Source organism: Rhinolophus sinicus, linkage group LG01, assembly GCF_036562045.2.
Source record: "Rhinolophus sinicus isolate RSC01 linkage group LG01, ASM3656204v1, whole genome shotgun sequence".
Lineage (NCBI taxonomy): Eukaryota > Metazoa > Chordata > Mammalia > Chiroptera > Rhinolophidae > Rhinolophus > Rhinolophus sinicus.
Genome location: NC_133751.1, coordinates 71,910,381 through 71,933,305, shown reverse-complemented (window position 1 = coordinate 71,933,305; position 22,925 = coordinate 71,910,381). Strand labels below are relative to the sequence as shown.

Sequence of the window (22,925 nt, the reverse complement as noted above, 5' to 3'; positions counted from 1 at the left end):
TTTTTCTACCTAAACACAGGCCATAAAATTTCCCATGATGGTACAGGTGTCCTCCCTATACCTGAAAGAGAATGTCCTTATCACCAGAGACTAGGAATAGATGCTGAAATGCATCTGCAGTTACTAAAACAACCCTCATCTTCCAACCTAGTTCTGTCTATTCATCCCCCAATATGTCTCCTCATCAACTCTCCACAATTTACTGCCTGTGTCCCCAACTCCTGTCTTGTCTTTACTTCACAAATGTAGTTGTTTTGTTTTGTCGGATTTTTTTTGTCTGAAAGTTATAAAATCTTTCTGCTTTGTGCTCTGGTCACTTCTTCAGGTCTTCATTCTCTTGTGAGGAGCCCCATGTACATATAAAAATTTAGCAAAACTTGTTTGCTTTTCTCCTGTGAACCTGTCTTACATGAGTTTAATTCTTAGGCCCAGTCAGACATCCTAAGGAGAATTGTTATTCCTCTCCATCATTATGGATATATACCCTGGCTCAGTTCCTTGGGAAGCATGTAAAGAGATTGAATTAGGAATGCAAATGATTATTGGGGAGGAAAAACTTGTGAAAAAAGATAGTAAAACACAGGATTAGGCCAAGGGAGCTCAGATTGCCACGCAGACCTGACCAAGTTCTCCCTCAAGCCCAATGGGGAATTCTAGAGCAAAGATTAGAAGAGTCCAACATTGAAGGTAAGGGACCTAGTCCCTGTTCCCCTACTTCAGTATTAACAGAGAGCAAGGAAAAAGAGCATGACCTCAGCTGGATTACCTAATCGGAGGCTGTCAGCTACGTAACCTCTCTTTGGAGCTGGGCAGTCAGTCTCTTCTTGCAGGAAGATGTGAGCTGTACTTTTCAGTGTTGGCCATAATATATTTCTTTTTTTGAAAATTGCAGCCATAATGCACATGCACTGGATGCTGTTTTTTCTCCTTACCTATGTTCTGTTTATTTCCATATTATTTTAATATTAATGAAGTGATTACATTAAAATTATTTTTTAATTCAGTACAATTGTTATGTTAATGTTAATTTCAAACCCATAGTAAAGGGATACAGTGAAAACTAAGTCTCTAGAACAGACTCTAGTTGCCCCAGACTCTCTTTCCAGAGGAACAATGACCAGTATCTTGCATATCCTTCCAGAGATAGCCTATAGATTAAATAAATTAACATATGTGAAGTGCTTAAAACATTTACTAACTCAAACCAAATGCCATATAAATGTTTGCCATTAGTAACAATAATAGTAGTGGAAGTGGAAGTGGTAGCACTGAGTAGTGGTGGTGGTTGGGTGTGCATTTATCCACCTCAATCTTTCTTAGTGGCTGGAAGGTTTTATAACTAATGTATTTTAAACATTCCCCTTACAGAAGGGACAATGAATAACAAAGTTACTATAATTACCATAATCTTTTAAACTAATATAATAAACAAATACAGAAATTAGATGTCAAAAAACAAACTATCTATAAAACTCTGCATAGCCTCAGGTCTGAATTAGAGCATTAGAGTGAGTAGGAAGACTTGTGTTAATTTCATGCTGAGTCTGGAGGAGTCATAGAATTACTCAACATCACCTCTAGCTAAGTGTAAGTACTACAAACTTAGCATCTAGCAGTCAACTGGCATATCCAAATCTGTTTATTGCAGATTTCATAGGCAGGGCCATAACCAAGACTTCTCTTTCATTAAATTAGTTCCATTAGAGGGATAACTTGTTGAGGAAGAATGACGAGGACCGAGAGACTCAAGCAGCTCGCAGAGATCAGGGAGAACACAGCTTTATTATGCCAGCTGGCTCAGTGGGATTGTTCCCAAAGAACTGAGCACTAACTGGGGTCAGGCACTTTGTTTTATATGTTTAGGTCTCTGGGTTGGGGGGGTAATCTGGCCAGGGTGCCAGGAAGATCCATCCTAGCAGCTGTGATCACTCAACTTTGTTTTGACAGGGAGGCCTCTAACTATGGTGTCCGAGGGAGACATCTCCGATAAGGTAGGGGAGGAGGAGGGGAACGGAGCTCCGATAAGGGGGGGATAGAGCTCTTAGCGGGGGCCTGCAGGAAAAACCGTCCCAACAAACTAAATGCTTAGTCTCTGCTCAAAATATGAGCAGTGCCAATACCCTCAATACTACCTTTGTATAGTCCATACCAAATTAGACATACCTTATTTTCAGTAACTTACCCCCAAACAGATATGCTCTCTTCCCGCATAGCTTTTAGGAGAAATAATTTGAGTCCACGGTGCCTTGGGGTTTGAATTTTGGCTCTGTCTTTTATAGTTGGGTGACTTAGGGTCAACTACTTAACTTCTCTGAGCTTCAGTTTCCTTATTAGTAAAATAGAGATGATATGAATACTGTACGAGTGTTTGCCATTAGCAATGGTGTATCTTATTTTCTGATTTAATTTAGATCTAGTCACTGAACACTTTTATCCTGTTTGAATAACTTCTTTTAAAAGGGAACCATACCCAGATGTTGGGTCTCAAATGATTTATGAAGCCATAAAACCGTACCTAAAACCCAAAGTCATTATTCCATCAACAGGAAAGTTTTATCTTTGGCACATTTGAAAACGGAGCTGAAGGGTATGGCCCCAGGAAAGATTTTTATAGTAGACCTGATAGGAGAAATGCTCAAAATCGGTACCTGGCATTTCCCAGAGGAAACCAGATAACTGGTACGTTTAAAATGATTAATAATGTTAATGAGTATTTTGCATTCGTGGAAGGATAGCTTAATTGACTACACAGTCCTAGGGGATTAAAAGTGCAGTGCAAGAACGGAATCCTGGCTTTACTTGAGTCAAATTTTGAAGCCAAGAAAATTAAACAAGGATAGGAATCCATGTGTTTCAAAGACATGATTTGAACAGTTCTATTTAAAAAGTCATCAAGAGTCATTGGGGCATAGTAGTATTAGGAGGGGGAAAAAAGCACTACTAGTTTATATTGGGCTTGCATCATTGCTTTAAGTATCCTGTATTTGTTTGTAGACTGAAACTTTGGTGTTGAGAAATTATTAGTATCTCTAAATTTCAGGTAGCATGCGTTACCAAACAGCCACTTGACCAATAGGGGGCGCTCCTGAAATAGAATGATTTACAGTGGAATAATCACTTGGAGAAAATAGTATTTGAGGCATACAGAGCTAAGGAAACTGAAGACCCATGTGGTTTTTGGATAAGAAAGTCCTAATACCTTAGGTGCATTATCAAAATTAGTGAAGGGGTAATTGAACCTACAGGCTCCTTTTGTAGAATTCTCTAAGGAACATAAATTACAGGTATTAGCATCTTGATTGGACACCAAGAAATATAACAGTACAATCACTGCCTGGAGGAAACACTCTTATTGAAAAGACAAGTGATACTCTTAAAGTTAAATTACAATAAGAGGCAGTATATACAATAAAACATTCAGAAAACAAGAAAGGCAGCTCTCAACTTTTATGTGAGGAGGGCTTTGCAGCATGGTCTTTTTATTGGAGGGGATGGGGACAGGGAAAGGTGAGTGAAGATGACAGGGCAAGGTAGGAGGACAGCTGCAACTCACGCCCAGAAATGGACAAGAAAAAGACCTTCTCTAGCATCAGTCAGCAGTAGAGATTTTGCAATGGGAAATTTGAAAATAAAATAACAGTTTAGGAACAGACATGAACTTCCTATTAAGACATTGGCAGAGGGAGACAGAGATTTCAAGCAGGAGAGTTAAATGAAGAAAAAAGCTAAAGATTATTTATTTGACAGTCGGGACATTTTGGAGGTGTCGTGCGGGGGACCCCGCTCACTGCGCCATTTGTCATGCGGGGTGTCATGGGAGGTCTCCTGTCCCACTCCTCACATAAGAACGCAGGACATGGTGAGGATAAAAAGGAACACCCAAGGAGCCATAGATAGGGGAGTCATACCACTATATTCTCGCTGGCGGCACTATAGTCTCACTGGAGGCTGGATCCACATTGTCGGCAACCCGCCATCCTAACTGCAATCCACACTTGCCAGCTCAGCCACCATCTTCTTGCTAGCCCCCATTTTCTGCTAGCATCACCATGGCAGTTATATTAGTGGCCAATGGCTCACTGGTTACAGCTGACGGCCAACTAGCCACAGCTGATGGCCATCCAATCACAGTTGATGGCCATTTACTATCCGAGCCAGCACCTGTCCACGTGAGGCTGAGAGCCTGGAAACTGCTCTCTGGGGCTCTGTCCCCACAGGAGGAAATTGCTACAGGAGGTACTAGACAAAGTGCTCAGTTCCTGCTATAAGCTCTTCATAATTTCCCAGGGTTCCTTCCTGATAATAGTATAGGTTCTCCTTCCCTTTCCACACTTTTCTCCTGTCTGCTAACAGTAATAGCTATCATTTATTAAAGATCTGTTTTCTGCAAGGAGTTTTACAAACATTCTCTTACAAAGCATCCACCACTCTGGTAAGAAACATCACTGTTCTTTTACTAATGAAGGGTAAGGAGTACTGTACTTTCTGATAGCTGTTAAATGGTGAAACCAGAATTTGGCCACTGATGTTTAATTCCATTATAATTATTCTCTTCACTGTGCCTTTAAAATTCAGGGAGGCTGAAGAAGACAGGCATGGGAGATCCTAATCTTCAATAGTGAAGATAGAAAGTTTCTTGAGATGTCCCAATGACTCATTTATATACACTGAGTAAACAATTGTACATTTCATTACCTTGTACACCATTGTCCAATTTGAAGGGCAAGTTCAATTTTTAAAAATAGGTATAAAAAATGAAATAAAATCATATATCTACTAAAGCACACACACACAAAATAGGTATAAACCTTAACCCTACGGAACATTTACTGCTTGTATTTAGAATTTCAGAAAGCACATTTTGCTAACAGCAAAGTATCTGCAGGCTTTTTAGAAAGCCCCGTTTTTAAAATCTAAAATCACTTTCAAGTAATGTTGGACAGTTTACAATTATGGCCATGTAGCCCCTAGTTTCTTTTCATACAAAAGATAATAAATAGAAGTGTGTTTTCTCAAATATATGGTGATGGAAGGAGAACTGACTCTGGGTGGTGAACACACAATGGGATTTATAGATGATGTAATACAGAATTGTACACCTGAAATCTACGTAATTTTGCTAACAATTGTCACCCCAATAAACTTAAAAAAAAAGAGAAGTGTGTTTACATCAAGTTGTTATCTCCTTCCCTAACTAGTACATGCTTAGTATTATAAATTAATAATATCAAACTGTGAAACCACTCATTTTCAATTACATGTTAATTCATTTGTGACTCTTTTAAAACACAGACCTCATAGCACTTGGCCTTAGATCTATTTTACCTTGAGAACCCAACTAAGCACTCTACTGGGAGGCATTCAAATCACATTTGATTTTTCTGTTCTAGTCTCCCTGCCAGTTTGGGCTCCCTCTAAAACCGACTAATGATTGGACAAGTGTACCATTAGCCATCAATAGCCCAAATTCAAGATAGCCTCACTTTAATTCTACAAAATATATTGCAGGCCACAAACACTCATATTCTCAAGCTTGTAGAGTTCTAAATGTAAGCAATAAAAGTGGAAAGGCTGAGGTTAACTGCTTACTTGTGACTGTATCTCCCTTCCCTGTCCTTTTCCTCTTCCCCCACAGAGCTGAAGACAAATATGAGAAATTAAAGGCAGCTAGGTTTAAAAACAAAGGTATGAAATAGAAACATTTGGAGAAAGTACAATAACTTGAAACCATTTGTTCTGTTGGAAGGTTAGATATAACTATTAATAGAAAAGAAGAGCAAAGTAGTTTGGAGACTGCAGCTGAGACAGAAGTAGCATTGACATGCACTGACTTCTCTCCCCCTGAGGGTATTCCTGGAGGTGGTGGGAATCCTTCTGGCTTGCCCATAAGCAGAGCCTATTGACTTTTATTGTAGTACATACTTATTCTGGGCATTTACATGGCTATCTGACAAAAGAGAGGGAAGAATCTAGAAGTTCCTTGTTCAGGACTTCTTCCATCTAGCAAATGCCTTATCAGTCCTGGTCTTCCAGACACAAACTCAAGATAAAATTATGAAATAAAAGTAAAAGCTATGAAGGAAGAGAGTTAAAAATATTTAGTAAGAACCCTGGAGGACAAAAGAATACAAGGGAGAAAATGTATTGAAGAAATAATGATTGAGGACTTCCCAGAACTAGAGAAGGCAGTTCTCTAAAAGAACATTTCTAGCTTTAAAAAGTATTGATCAGAAAACAAAAAGATAGAATATAAATGAATTCATAGTCCAGGAAATATTTATATACAAAAATTTAACTCAAGGAAAATTACAATTCAAGCTAGAAAAAGAATGAGTGAATAAATTCAAAGAACCATGGAGGAAGGGGAGAAAAAAAAAACAAAAACAGAAGTTAAGGAAATACAAAACAAAACAGCAAGGCAAAGAGTGAGCAAAAACAGAAATCAACTGTAGTGGACTTGGACAGGAGTTGCCTAGATTCCCTTTCCATGAAAGAGAATGTCATCAGGAGACAGCCTCCCCTGTGGGAGCTGCACCCTCAGTTGAGGACAAATGGCCTTGTTTCAAGCCAAGCCTCTCCAAGCAGCCCACACCAGTCACTAACTTTGTTAACTAAGGGCCCAAGTGGGATAACCCTGACATTTTAGCTCCAAAATTTCCTCCAGAGGTTGGTCAAGGCTTTGATTCTGTTCCAGCTTCCACCACAGTCTGATTCGTCCCTCTCACCAATCCTGCTTTCTTCCCTTCCCTTCTATGTGTGTTGATCCCAATGTTGCTCCCCCAAATCCTGTATGCCCACACTCAGAGTCTGCTTCTTGAAGAACCCTACCTAGGCATTGTTCTTTGGAGAGATTAATAAGGTGAATAAATCGCTTAACAAGACTGAATAAAAAAACAAGAGGAAAGTTAAAGAAACAAAACATAGAATCTAAAAGAGAAGTGACTGCTGACACAGAAGCCAAACAAAATGTAGTGATAACTTTGAACACTTGGAAGAAACAAAGTTCTGGAAAAATATGAGATGAGACAAGTAGCATAAAATTAAATAGAAAACTTGAATAAACTAATAGTGATTAAAGAAACTGAAATAATCACATCATTCCTTCCCTCAGTACACATCCTTCCCTAGATATTTTTACATTTGAATACCACAAACTTTCAAGAATAACTCCATTATACTCCTTATTCCAGAAATAGAAAGGTGATAACATTTCCCAACTCTGATAATGAAACCAGTATAATCTATATTATAAAACTAGGTAAACTGGTATGTAAAAAATGATAAAGGTAATCACTCATGTAATACAATTTTAAATAAAATGAGTTTATTTTATTGAATCCAATATTTTAATGCATCATAATATTAATTGGTCATAGCACATAATTCAAAGTTAAATTTAAAATCAACGTTTAAGTTAAAAAATTAATTTAAAATATATTTTAAGTTCATGAAGCCATAACGGTGCTCAAAAAGGTGAGAGGAAAAGTTCTTCACACCAGAATGCCAGCTAAAAAATAAAGACTGACCAGATTTTGCAACCCTCAATGTAATAATTCAGAGAAGAGTGACTATTGGATGCTAAAATTCATTGGATGAAGATTTGTTAGGAAGGGGCGAGATAATGACATAGTGTCAAAGTACCATCCTACAGAAGAGTTATAAATTCCAAAGTGAAAATTGCACCTAGACCTTGGAGACAGAAGTGGGCATCACTTTAATAAAGTGTAACATTTTTAATATAATGATGAGACAATCTGTACCTTCTCAGCGATGAAATAGTAAGTCCTCAAACTCATGCATGGAGTATTCTTCCAAATGTTTTCTCTCAATCTAATCAAGCCTCCAGTCTTAATTTTGAGATTATAGGAAATAAAGAGAATTAGTCAAACACCATGAAGAAACAATCCAGAATGTGGTATGTTGTACAAAACCTTTTCTCTTCAAAGTCAATGTCATTAAAAAAAAAAATCGTTTTGATTAAAGGAGACTAGAAACATGTTACAATCAAATAGAATGCCTGAAACGCTATTGAACCTGGATTTTTCAAAAAGTACAAAATATTTTTCAGACGATTAAGCCTATTTGAATATGAACTATTAGATGCTATTATAAAATGACTATTTCTTAGGTTTGATGATACTGTGATTTTTATAGAAGAATGTCCTTATTTTCAGAGCATGCATGCTGAAGTATTTAGGAGTAAAGAATGTGTCTGCTTACTTTATTTGGCAAGATAACATATCAAAAACAAATGGAAGGTTTATCAGATGTGGCAAAAATGTTAATGAGTTGTTTCTATTCTTTCAAGTTTGGTGCAAACTTTTTCAAATAAAATGTATAAAATGCATAAGCTAGCAGTATAAAAAATACAAGCCTGTTTCTGTATTTGAAATTGATCAGTGTTTGTGTGTGCTTTTTTTTTTTTTTTAACTGCTTATGAACTAAGGGGTAAAAGTAATTTCTTTCAGCGATGCTTTGTAGTCCTCAGTGGACATGTCTTTTCTTCGTAGTTTATTTCTTAGTATTATGTGCTTTTTTCGATGGTATTGTAGTCATTTTCTTAATTTTTTTTTTTTTGGTCAAATTATTGCTAGTATATAGAAATACAACTGATTTGCAATTTTTGTATTCTGCAAATTTGCTGTATTTGTTAGTTAGCTCTAAGTTTTTTGAAGGATGATTTCGTTTTCTGTATGTAATAGCATATTATCTATGTAGTTTCACTTCTGCCTTTACAATTTAGATGACCTTTATTTCTTTTTCTTGCCTAACTTCTCTGAAGAAAGGTCACATGTGAAAAGCCTACAGTTAACCTCATACTAAGAGACGAAAGGCTGAAAGATTTTTCTTTATAGTCAGGAACATGTAACCTTTATCATGTTGAAGTTGTTCCTGTTTACTCTTTGCTTATTGATATTTTCATTATGGGGGTGCTGGATTTTGTTCAATGCTTTTTCTGCATCAAGACATGTTCTTTTAGTCTATTAATGAGTATTCATTCTGTTAATGGGCATCACGTAAAATGCTCAGTTAAACCCAGAGAAGGGAAAGAGAGGAAGACAAAAAAAAAAGTGCAAATAAAACATGAGAGTAATGAAAAATATCTCAATTCATTTCTATCAATTGCTTTAAACATCAATGATCTAATCATACTAATTAATCAAGAGAAGGAGAAGACAAGACACAGACTGGGAAAAATGTTTGCAAAAGACTCATCTGATAAAGGACTACTATCCAAAATATAAAAATAACTCTTAAAACTTATTAACAAAATGAACAGCCACGTTTAAAAAAAAAAAAAAAGGCAAAAGACCTGAATAGACACCTCACCTAAGATGTAGATAAGATATTAAAAGATCATCCACATATGTAATTATGAAATTGCAAATTAAAACAATGAGATACCACTACACACCTATTGGAATGGACAAAATCCAAAGCACTGAGAACACCATATGCTGATGAGGATATGGACCTGCATTAACTCTCGATCATTGCTGCTGGGAATGCAAAATGGTACAACTACTCTGAAAGAGTTTGGCAGTTCCTTATAAAACTAAACACTCTTAAGATTCTCCTTGGTATTTACTCAAATAAGTTCATAATCTATGTCCACAAAGACCTGAACACAAATGTTTATAGCAGCTTTATTCATAATTGTCAAAACTTGGAAGCAACCAAGATGGCCTTCAATATGTGAATAGATATACAAATTATGATACATCCAGACAATGGAGTATTCACTGCTAAAAAAAAAGTGGGCTAAGAGATCAAATATATGGTGATGGAAAGAGAACTGACTCTGGGTGGTGAACACACAATGTGACACAATATGATATATAGACTATGTATTACAGAATTGTACACCTGAAGCCTATGTAACTTTACCAACAATTGTCACCACAATAAACTTTAATTTAAAACAAAAACAAAAAAAGAAGTGGGCTATTGAGCCATGAAAAGATATGAAGGAATCCTAAATTAACATTGCTCTGAAAGAAGTCAATCTGAAAAGGCACTGTATGATTCCAACTGTATGACATTCTGGAAAAGGCAAAGCTATGGATACAGAAAATGTGTCAGGGGTTAAATAGGTGGAGCACATAATTTTTAGGGCAGTGAAGCTATTTTGACACCATAATGGTGGATATGTCATTATACATTTCTCAGAACCCATAGAATGTAAAACAAAGAGTGGACCCTAATGTAAACTATGGGCTTTCGGTGATAATGATGTGTCAATGTAGGTTCAATAAATGTACCCCTCAGGTGCAGGATGTTGACACCCCAGGGAAAATGGGGGAGTGCAGGGAACAGAATTTGGGAACTCTAGATCCTGCTAATTTTTTTCTGAAAATCTAAAACTGCTTAAAAAAATCTATTAATTAAAAGAAAACCAACTTATATTCTATATGTTATAGCTAAATACCTGAAGGAGCAGTGGCAGTCACTTCTTGGCAGACCTCAAGTACAGAATCCAGACATTCCCATCTGTACTGAAGGCATCAGGCAACACTGAGGATGGCCAGGACAGAGCACAGCAATCATTGGGATACAAATCAATCTATCTGTGAGCTATCTATCCACCGTTTATTCTTTATTAAGACATGGCCAATCCAAAAGGAATGATGTGGTTGTGTTCAAACCAGGTTGCTTCTACTTCTTCGTTGTAGTTAATTTTTCCATCATCCTCTTATTCCTATAAACAAGTTAGAAAAGAATTTTGAAAAACTGTTAGAATAAGATCTACCATTCCCTACCACCCCCTTGAAAATGACCAATAAGATAAGAAATCCACTTCTGAAGTACCTTAGTAGTCTGCCCATCACCTGAGTAAGAATGGTCGGTAAAAGGATTTTATGTAGCAAACAAAGGAAGATTATCCAGTTAATATCAGACCTCATATTGTATATAATAAATTGGTTCTACTTTCTTTATCTTTATACTCTCCTTCCCTTTCCTTTCCCACAGCTTCTCCCCATATCCCCTTCTGTTTATACATGGTCATGGTTTTCCCATGAAAAAATGGAAATAAAAAGGAGGGAAGGAAGGAAGGAAGGAAGGAAGGAAGGAAGGAAGGAAGGAAGGAAGGAAAGAAAGAAGGAAGGAAGGAAGGAAGGAAACAAGCTCCCTTGATATTACTACTTCAACTAACTGCTATCTCCTTCTCTCTCAAGATATATCAATATGTCCCATCTTAGTTCTTCATGTGTTCTAGTCCAACTTGCCACATCACATTTCTGCTTCCACTAACCCTTTCAACCTACTCTCGAAAGGGTCACCAATCATGTCCAAAATTGACACTCCCAACAGCACTGTATTAATCATAATCTTACATGGCCATCTCACTACCAACCACTTCTGAAACCGGCAGCCTTTGGAGTTAGGAGCATGGAGCTCTAACCACCTGAGCCACTGGGCCGGCCCTACATCCCAACTTTTTAACTGCAGTTTCTCAGTCTCCATTTCTCACCTGCCATCAATATGCTGATTTCCTTTAGGGTTCCTTCCTATGTCCTTTCTAATTCCTACATACTCTTATGTACAATTTAAAAGCTAATGACTCCCAGGGGCCAGCCCGGTGGCTCAGGCGGTTAGAGCTCCATGCTCTCAACTCGGAAGGCTGCCCGGTTCAATGCCCACATGGACCAGTGGGCTCTTAACCACAAAGTTGCCTGTTCAACGCCTGGAGTCCCGCAAGGGATGGTGGGCAGCGCCCCCTGCAACTAAGATTGAACACTGCACCTTGAGCTGAGCTGCTGCTGAGCTACCAGATGGCTCAGTTGGTTGGAATGTGTCCTCTCAACCACAAGGTTGCCAGTTCGACTCCCGCAAGGGATGATGGGCTGTGTCCCCTGCAACTAGAAATGGCAACTGAACCTGGAGCTGAGCTGCGCCCTCCACAACTAAGACTGAAAGGACAACAACTTGTAGCTGAACGGCACCCTCCACAACTAAGATTGAAAGGACAAAAACTTGACTTGGGAAAAAGTCCTGGATGTACACACTGTTCCCCAATAAAGTCCTGTTCCCCTTCCCCAATAAAAATCTTAAAAATAAAAAATAAAAAAATAAAAGCTAATGACTCCCAGATGTTTCTCTAGCCCATGCTGCTCTCAGAACTCTACACCCTCAGAACTCTACACCCATGTCCAGCATGTCCCATGTATCATGTTCTTCACCACTGAACTGGACTTCTACCATTACTGTTTAGATAGCATCCTATTTCTCTTATTCCTATATCTCTTAAATTTGCCCCATTCCCTTTTAAATTCTTTGCCAAGGTCATAAATTCTACCTTTCCAGAATTATAGTAATGTCTTACCCTCTAATCTAGTTTCTTTTGCAAGATTATCAATCCACTTCCTAAGAAGCCTTAGTTTCCCTCCACACCCATCTCACATCACCTCCACCCAATTCCATCATCAAAAGCTGAATTTTACACGCATGAATGAACATTAGTTCTATAGTCCATATAAAAGCTAACGCAGTGTTTATGTGTATGTCCAGTGTATATTTTCCTGGATGGAAGTATTTAGTTATATTCTCAAAGGAGTCTATGTCCCAAAAGTGACTGAGAAATTATGACCCACAGGATAATATTTGAAACCTTTAATGCACATATAAAAACGTTAGTGGCCAACTCCTCCCCTTCCCAGACTTAGTTAACACAAGCTTCAGTCACATTGACCTATTTGCAATTTCTAAGTATGTCATATTTTTTCATTTCCATGTATTTGTATGTGCCGTTTCCACTACCAAAATTCCCCAATTATTTACTTTCCAAATGGTAAGCTCTTCCTCAGTACAAGCAATCCTTTCTGAAGTTTCCCTAACTTACTCCAATATAGATACTACCCATATATTTTCACAGCATCTCTTATTCATTTCCATTGTAGCATACTACGTGGATTTTGTCTTACTAATTTTTATATCCCCAGCAAAGTATCCAAATTGTGGTAAAACTCTAATGTTTAGGGTTTTTTTCCTTAAAACAGGTCTCTAAAATTGAGACCAATATTCTAACTTGTCACATACTTTGTTAGGGTTGCTGAAAAGCCACATTTATCTGAATTCTAACCCACTGCCAAGTTCTTTTTCCTTCCTATTCTTGCCTGAGCTATATGGCAAATTAAGAAAACAGCATGTTTGCCTTCTGCTTTCTCCTACTAAATTATTCAGAAATCCATCTAGGTACCTACTTTTCTGTGTTCCATACAAATAGTTAAGAGTTACCTACCTCTTAACACAATCGGGGCAGAGCATATTATCTTCTAGGTCTGGGTATGGGAAAGTGCAGGCTGGTAACAGGAAGAGAGAGATCATCTTCTTAGGAGGGTCAGGCACCCATGCCTGACCTGCATAGAACTGCAGGCGAACCCAACCCTCTCTGTCTGCCAAGAGAGGTCTGCCATGGACCACACACCACCTGACACCTGGAGAGAGAAGGAGAAACAAATATAAACAGCGAAGATTAAGTAACCACACTCCAATCCAACCTCTCAGCAAGTCACTCTTGACTTTGCTCCTATATTCTGTTGATGAATCAACTGAATTGTAAACCAAAGGACACAATAAACTAACTTCACAAATTATATAGTATGAAGATTAATAACAATTAACGTCTTAGAGTGCTTGCTTTGTGTCCAGGATATTGCTAAGTGGTTTACATATATTCATAGATTTACTAAGGACATTACTAATATTTACCTTCTATTTACTTTTCTTATTTATAGGTGAGGTAACTGAAGCTTATGGTGTTAAATATAATTTTCCCAGATCTAAGACATGGATCCAGATATTCTGATTCACAGCCCATTTGCCTAACTACTACATTGTACTGCCACAAATATGGAAAACAGAAAAAAAATCATCTTTGTTTAGAAGCCTAAGGAACAATCTAAGTGAGGAGATGGTATATCTGAGAGAAAACAAGAGAAGTTATAAAGATATCAAGTACCTGAAACTCAGAGAAAGGAGCAGTCACTGCGGGCTTAAAAATCCATAAAAAATCTCCCCATTCAGACTGTAAAACAGTGGAAAGTGTATGTGTTTAGCACCACTATATACCTGTTGGCTAGGCATACTCCTGAATCACAGGTGTTTAATGACTACTAAATGAAGAGGAACTAAAAGAATGATTAAGTGTGGGATGCTACTAACCCATATGGCACATTAATGAAAATTAGAAAGAGATGCTATCTTTGGTGAAGCAGTTCTCTAGAGACAGCTTTGTGGCAGGACAGTGCTTTTGGAAATTAGCAAAAAGGTGCCCATTCCTTTTCACAAAAGGGAGTGCAGCTCGGGGAGCAGACAGTAGGCCAATTTCAGCTTCCATCTTCCTTTTGGGTGGGTTCCTTGTGCAATGAACAAGGTGTCTTACCATACAAATCAGCCCTGAATAAAAGAGGATCTTCCACTTTGGGGAACGGGGTGGAGAGAAGAAAAGAACTCAAGCAAAAAAGAAGGGTGAGGGCCGTCCCGGTGGTTCAGGTGGTTGGAGCTCCATGCTCTTCCCACATGGGCCAGTGGGCTCTCAACCACAAGGCTGCCGGTTCAACTCGAGTCCCACAAGGGATGGTGGGCTCCACCACCTGCAACTAAGATTGAACACGGCACCTTGAGCTGAGCTGCCTCCCGGATGGCTCAGTTGGTTGGAGCGCGGGCTCTCAATCACAAGGTTGCCAGTTTGACTCCCGTAAGGGATGGTGGGCTGTGACCCCTGCAACTAGCAACGGCAAGTGCACCTGGAACTGAGCTGTGCCTTCCACAACTAAGATTCCAACGACAAAAACTTGATTTGGAAAAGTCCTGGAAGTACACACTGTTCCCCAGTAGAGTCCTGTTCCCCTTCCCCATTAAAATTTTTTTTTAAAAAAAAGGAGGGTGACTGTACTGACCAGAGATAGGGTTGGGTAAACAAAAATACCAAGGAGAGAAGGGGAGTTGGAGAAAGGTAGGCTAAGTTATTCTCAAGATTTCTTAAGGGGACAGGGGCCCCAAACATGTTATTATTGCCTACTTTTAATGTGCCAAGTTCTATCTCATAAGTCTCACAATCATTCTAAGAAGCAGAATAGTTGTAATATTTGTTTTATAAATCAGGATACCAGGGCTTACACTAAGTAACTTGCCAAAGTCACATACCTAGGAAATCGTAAGACAAGGATTTGAATGAAGGTTGTTCAATTCTAACACCTGCATTCTTACTCAGTATGCTATGAAGGCCTTGCAGAAGGGGGAGAGAAAGGCAAAGATCTCAGGCTGTGGTTGATCACATTATCAGATTATGCTTTCTTCCCACCTTGGACTTCTGCTTAGTGATAAGAAAGGGTCACCACTCCATTACCTAGCTTAGAGATCCCATCCAGGCAAAACTTGGCTGTCAATCAAAAGATAAGCCCTCTATGAACCTAATATCCAATCTGCAGATATTTTAACTAACGCTTTGCCTTTTACTACCTTTTAGTATTGGACTAATAAAAGTTAACTTTCTTTCTCTGGAGTGGTATTCACTCTAAAGTTGATCTTACCAGAGGTTTGCAGCAGAAAGTTCTCAGCAGAAGAAGGAATGGGACATAAATTCATAGCCTTAGGTTGAACGGCTCTTGCAGCAAGTCTTGCCCATGCTGCCAACATGGCTTCCTGAGCTGAAGTTATCACCTCAACGCTATTGGTCATTTGCTCTCTCTCACTCATCTTACAACTTTTCTTACTCCTTGCTTTCTTGGTCACCATCTTGCATTTCTTTGAACTTGACTCCTGTAGTGTTTCAGGAATATTCTGCAAATGGGATTCATGATGATTATTCAGTGAAGTGCTACTGACACAGTAATAATTTCTGTGTCAATATTATCGTTCTTCATACATTGACTCAGGTAGGTCAGTGTGGGAAGGATTTAGGAAGTTTAGTTCCCTTACAGCAGTGCTCAACTGGGAAAAATTGTTGATCGTTAAAACTGGGGAGGGGACTAAGAAGGGGGTTATGGGAATGCTACTGACATTTAATGGGTAGAGACCAGGGATGTTTAGTCTAAACATCTTAAAATACACAGGAGAGCCTCCAAAACAAAAATAAATTATTTGGCCCCAAATGTCCATAGTCTTGGTTGAGAAACCTTGCTTTGGAGGTACAACATATATAGAGATACAGGGAGAGGTAGAATAATTCACAATCAGAACTTATCTTTACACTGTCTCCATACTCCTCACTCACTTGTTTTTCTTCAGAGTACGCATGTTCCTTGAGCCTCAGATAAACATCTATTTTCTAAGGACATGAAGAGGGGAGAAAATTAAAAGTTGACTAAACTTCCCATATTTGCTCTGAGCAGCAGAGATGCCCACCAGTGTACTTACCTTGCCATCAGTACTCAAATTAAATTGTTGACACCAGTTCTGCAAAGTATCCCAACGCACTTTATTAATTGAAGGCAAAATGGTCGGCAAGGGGAGCATTGGTTTTGGACAAGCTTTGAACTGTTCACTCGTTTGAGGAAGATAAACTGAGAAAAGAAGGAAACCAAAGAAGTAATAATTTAAAATTTGTAAGATTCTTTATAATTTTACAAAGTTCTCATTTATTTCTCATAACCTAATTTGCACATATACCTTTCAAATATTTCTTCTCATATTGCAAATAAGGTAATCGATTCAAGAATTAAAGGACTTACCCAAAATCACATCTCCATTAAAATGAGAGACCTGGGACTCAAACCTACATTTTGAAATTCTAAATTCCCTATTTTCTACACTACATAGAGCAACCTTTTGATTTTGTGGCCATCAACACCTGGATAGAACACCGTATTGGATTGCTCCTCCAAAATGTATAGATTTTGGACCTCTAGAAATCAAAGAAAGCACCCCAACCAAAAATGGTCCACTATTCTGTCAGCCTGCCTCATTTTTCTCAATAGCAACTTTTCTCAACTCACTCTGCTTAGCCTTAACCTGTTATTATCTTCATCTTGAAGTCCTTGTTATTGGCCCAGAAGATGAAATCATTCTGAAACTACTTACTCAATGCCTTTATAAAAAAGCACTGAGGACACAAAGTGGCATGATATTAAGAGTTGCTACATATTTAATCTGTAATTACTCACCAAGCAAAATACTAGGTGAATTTTTAAATTATTTTGTCTTCCAAATACTGTATGATCTCACTTATGAGTATGTGGAATCTGAAAAAAGCAGAACTCAAAGAAACAGTAGACTGGTGGTTGCCAGGGATTGGGGGACAGGGGAAATGGGGTGATGTTGATCAAAAGGTGCAAATATCTGTTATAAGATGAATTAAGTTCTGGGGATGTAATGCACAGCATGTTTACTATAGTTAAGAATACTATATGATATGCTTGAAAGTTGCTAAGAGAGTAAATCTAAAACGTTCTTACCACGGAGTGGCGGGGGAAGGTAATTGTGTAAGGTAATGAATGTGTTAATTAACCTTATTATGGTAATCATTTCACAGTATGTACATGTCCCAATCATCACACAGTATAACTTAAAATTACACAGTGTTATTATGTGTCAATTGTATCTCAATAAACCTGGGAGGGAAATTAGTCTTCATAAGAGGTATGTAAAGTATGCACTAATCAAAATGAAGACTAAGCTTCATGGGTTGGAAATTTCAACTCATGTCTATCTACCCCATAAGATTATGCTCTGTCCAAAGCATTCCACATGCCTGTTTTTCAGCTTAAAAGCATGACTGTACATGCTGTTAGCAAATGAGAATTATGGAGGAGTTTGAGAAATCTCTTACCACAGGTAATTGACGTGAGATTTAAGATGGGCATTGTATAGTCAGTCAGAGGACAGAAAAGGAAAAATCTTACTCTTCCTGGGTTTCCCAGAGCTAGAGGAGCAGCAAACTGAGCAATTCTTGTCCTCATACCTTCATCATCTGTCCTAGGAATCTTCCGGTTGTCTTCTGAGATTGAAGAAATGCTTGGTTCCATTTGATGTTCTTCATTAGGTTCCTCACTAACTGGAACCAATGTGAGAATCACACTTTCGTCCTCTAATTCAACCTTAAAGTAATCCTGGAAAGGGAAGCATCAATCACTGATTCCTAATTGAAACTCACAATTAAACTTCTTTTCAAATCACAACTAATGAATAAGAAACTGGGAAGATGGATGGATTGAAAACTTACTGAGATTTCCTTAAATGTGATGTTGATTAGTAGACCCTCTCTATTAGATAAGAGAAGCAATGAGGAAATGAGCAAAAATAGATTTACAAGTGGGTGATAGAGGAAATGGAAGGGTAGGTCTTGAATTTGTGAAAACCATTTCCTCATGACATTTCTTTTTATCAGCTAAAACATTAAATACTTTCATTTTATCTCCTAAATATGTATGAAATGTGTTTCCACCTCCCCATTTTCTATCACATGATACACAATTCAAACTATCATTAACTCTCACTGGCAGATGCAAAAATCTCCTGTTACTCCAAAATCCATTTTGACTCCACTCTTTCTTCAGACTGCTGTCCTACTTATTTAAAATACTTCAATGGCTTATCATTGCTATTCAGGTTAAAGACAAAATTCCCTCCTGAGTTGTCTGCCCCATGCCTACCACTGCAGCTCAAGAGCTTTCTGAGCTCCAGCCACACTGGCCTTACTTCGGCCCCATGATTCAAGTAAAGTGAATATATATCTACTTTACTCCCATGCCATTACAGTAACTGACACAGTACCCAGCACAGATTGGGCACTCAATATTCTTTTAATAATCTAATAACTGAAAGGTAAAGTAGACAGGAAGGAACTAACATTTACTGGTTTTGTACAGTATACATGCACTGTGCTAGGTGCTTTCTGTATTTCTCTCATTTAATCATCATAGCATGTTTGTAGTAATTTATTAGTTTTCCTATTTTGCAAATTAGGCCACTGAGTCTCAGAAATTAAATGACCGATGCCACAGAGTACCACATGTGTGAGTCAATTTCTGAACTTAGGTTTTCCTCTCAAACCCAAGAGTGAATAAACTCCATTCCAGCCTTATTACAACACTTTAAAAAAAAAAAAAAAAAAAAAAAACCCACAGCAGCCAGGCAGGATCTGATGCAGTCACTCCCTTTCACTATTTAAATCATCTCAATGGCTTCCTATTGCTCTCAAATTCTTAGGTGCATATAGGAACTTTGCATTTGTATACCACTTTTTCAAAATACTCTCACACACATTCACTGGTCAGCTTCAAAAAAATTGACATTACTGGGGAACTATTACACCACTCTAGAGATGGGGGGCGGCTCAAGGCAGCTAGATGATGTGCCCATAATCATAGTTTTTATTGGACAATTAATTCAGTCCTCTAGCCTGGTACAGCAGTCCCAGTAAATACCTGTGAAACTTTCTCAGTCTACTCTCTCCTCCAGTCCAAGACTACCCAAACCCAGTCTGGAAACACATTTGATTCCAAAGCCACTGGCAGTAGGTTACTTTTTACTCTTGAGAAAAGAAACTAATTGGTCACTTCACTTTCTGACCTTATCCACATTACCCTTTTTCACTTTCTTTTTACCATAGCTGTCCATTTCTTTACTATTTTTATCTTGCTCGGCTACAACATGTCTTTCTACAAAATCAATCTCTTACTTTACACTAAGAAAAGGAATCTTTACTTCTCATTTGTACTCTCACCCAAATATGCAGAACCACAATCACGTGAAAGAAAACTACTAATAATCCGCCGGAAAGAGGAGGAGGTTCTAAGATGGAGATTTCTTACATTGAGAAATCAAGCTTCGTAGCAAGAGGGCAACATAAGTGAGTTTCAGAAAGGCTTTGTAAGGTGAGCCTATGGGAAAAATAATTCTTTTCTAATTAAACTTACCTTTTCGCTGCTATTAAAATTTGAATTTGCCATTCCCAGGAACACTCAGAGAGAACAGCACAGCCAGCACAGTTAAGGATACCTGCAGTTTACTCCTTTTAACCTGCGAGTTTCTCACCAGACTTCTCCTTTTATAAGCAAATGTCTCTTTCTACTTCCTGTTACTCAAAAGAGCTCTCTTCTTCTCTCTTCTTCTTCCCACCCCCCACCCCCACCATTATCTGACTGATAATTTCATCAGTTTTATACTTTATCTTGTCTATTAGGTGAGCTTTGAATTATTGGGTAATTAGTAGATTCCTAATTAGAGAGAGAGATTTTTGTCTTTATTCCTTTAAGGTGAGACTTGGGAGAAAACTAGAAGTGAAAAACTCTTTCAGACAAGTTACAATTGAATAAACAGAATATTTTAAATAATTTCCAGGACAATGGTGGTGATGGATTGAATGATATTTTTATAGAAGAAATAGAAAAGAGATACAGAGGTATTTTATAACTGATTTATGCCCACGGGTGTGACATTCACTGGGAGATTAGATTTAAATTGTAGGTGTTGAATAACATTATTCCTCCAGGATTTAGTTCTAAACACAAATACTAAGCCTGAATACTGGTCAGCTGGGTAGAAGGAAAAGGTTTGGCCGTTCAGAATAGGAGCAGCAAGAACCAAAACACTAAGACATAGAGGAAAAACAGGGTTGCTAGATGGGTGGCGGGGTGGGATAAGGGGGAAGGTGAGAGGTTTAGAAAATAGTCGGTAACCACAAGATGGCCAAGGGGTTTTGAAAATTAATTTGGGGAACGTAATCAACAATGTGAAGATTTTGTAGGGTATCCGATGGACATGTGTCCCATTTGGGAGACCACCTCAGGGGTGATGTAGGTGCCGGATCTCTGCACTGTACACCTGAAGCTGAACAATAATGAATGCCAACTATAATTATATATATATATATATATGTATGTATGTATGTATGTATGTATATGGTTACAGGAAGTGGAGTAAAGCATTAGGAATAGAGACAGTGGAAATGTAATGGCTCTGTGCGATGTCAGAGGGATAGTGGATGGGGGAGGGGGGTTCACACAGTGTGAGGGATATAAATCATAAACGTCTAAGTATAACTTTGTCTTGTGCACCTGAAACTAATTAAATTTAAAAAAAACCCACTAAGGCAAATGATGGACTAAGAAATGCAGGAGAAGGAATGCAAACACTTGGGAACTGCTGGAGCATAATGTTGGAGGCAGGATCTGTGTGACAAGAGAAGAGGCTGGAGAAGTCACAGCTGTTTTCATGTATCTCTAAGGAGCCATAGCTACCAAAGGAAATATTAACGAACAATATGGTGGCACTGGCATCCAGAGGTCTCACATGGGACTTTCTCTGCCCTAGTAAAACGGTTTGATCCATTTGTCTCAGCACCCAGGGATCCCAGATCAGTTTAATTTAGTGATATATGTACTATAATCAAAGTGTGGTCTGCAAGGGTTCAGCTTCAGTTTACTGAAGAACCGATTGGAAAAATAAATTATGAGACTCCACCCCAGACCTCAGAATCAGATCCTTGGGACTGACAGGGACCCAGGAATCTGCGCTTCAACAAGCCTTCAGGGTAATTCTTGTGCATCTAAATTCTAGCAGTGTAGGCTAGATCAGGGTGTGACCAAATGGTTTTTGGGTTAGGCAGATAATGGTTGGAATGTTGGCTCCTCCCTTCCAGGATAGAAACAGAATAGGCCCATGGAAATTCAGTGGTGAAAGCACTCTAGCTACTCACTTGGGTGTGGTCCCACCTGGTGGGCTTTTTTATGAGTAATTTAGGGAGGAACTGACCTAGTAGACTGGACTGATCCCAGTGCCTTTAGGCTAGGACAGGAATTCAAGTAGGAAAACAATTTCATTATCATTTTTTTTCTTCTTAGCATTTATTACAATATAATCATCTTATTTGTTTTCTTGGGTTTCTTCCTTGCTTTTTGAAAATGTTATATTATGGGAAAGTTAAAAAATGTGTAAAGCAGACAATAATATCACAAACCCTGATGTATCCATAATCCAGCTTCAATAACTATTGACTTCCAGCCAATCTGATTTCATCTAAACCACCACCTATTCCCCCTCCCTGGGTTATTTTGAAGGAACTACCAGAACTCATTTCATTTCATTTATATATTTGGGGTTGGACAGGAGAATACTTTTGCTAAGTATAATTACAATATCTTTTTTTATATTTAAAAATAATTTTAAATAATTATTTAATATTATTAAATTATTCAGTCTGTTCAAATATCCAGCAGTATTTAAATATCCAATTGTCTCATATTTCTCTCATTTTCTGTCTTAACAATCTGAATCAGGATCTAGATAAATTCTACACGTTGTGATTTCTTGATATGTCTTAATTTTCTTTAATCTGTAAATTCTTTCATTTATTTTTCTTATAATTTTTTGTTGTTCTTTTTGTTTAAACAGTTGTGTGAATTTTCTGTAGTTTTCTAACTTGATTTTGCTAATTTCATTTGTTCCTCTATTTTTCTATCCTTCTATCCTCTACATTTATTGTAAATCGGTTTGATTAGATTCAGAGATGACGTTTTTCTCCTTTTTTTTTTTTTAGCAAGAACACTCTTTCCCTCCCTCTTCACACATATGATTCCTCATTCTATAAACATATATATTTTTTAAATGGACGTGTGTTTGACATAAACATTATGTAAATTTAAGGTGTACAACATGTTAATTTTATACATTTATGTATTGTAATACTGAGACAGGTTAGTTAGTATGGTTGCTAGGTAGACAGGGGGGTCCCTGGTGGAATAAACAAAAAAGCAGACATCCTGAAACTCCAGGTTCTGGAATGTCTCCTTCACTCCAGGACAGAGACATGCGATTACGCCTTGAGATTAATAAATAATCTCAACTCCCTTCTGACCGGACAAAGGAGCAGATCAAATAGATAGGAATGGGTTGGTTCGTTAATCCCTTCAGGATGGACAAACAGGACAAATCTGATAGATTAATTCTATTAGAAGGCTCCAGCCCCCTACCCAAGCAGGCAA

The 22,925-nt window shown here is 38.0% G+C and overlaps 1 pseudogene; it reads right to left on the bottom strand.

Moving 5' to 3' along the window:
- Positions 1–10,425: 10,425 nt before the first annotated feature.
- On the bottom strand, positions 10,426–19,892 carry LOC109434572 (developmental pluripotency-associated protein 2; annotated as a pseudogene).
- Positions 19,893–22,925: the final 3,033 nt, after the last annotated feature.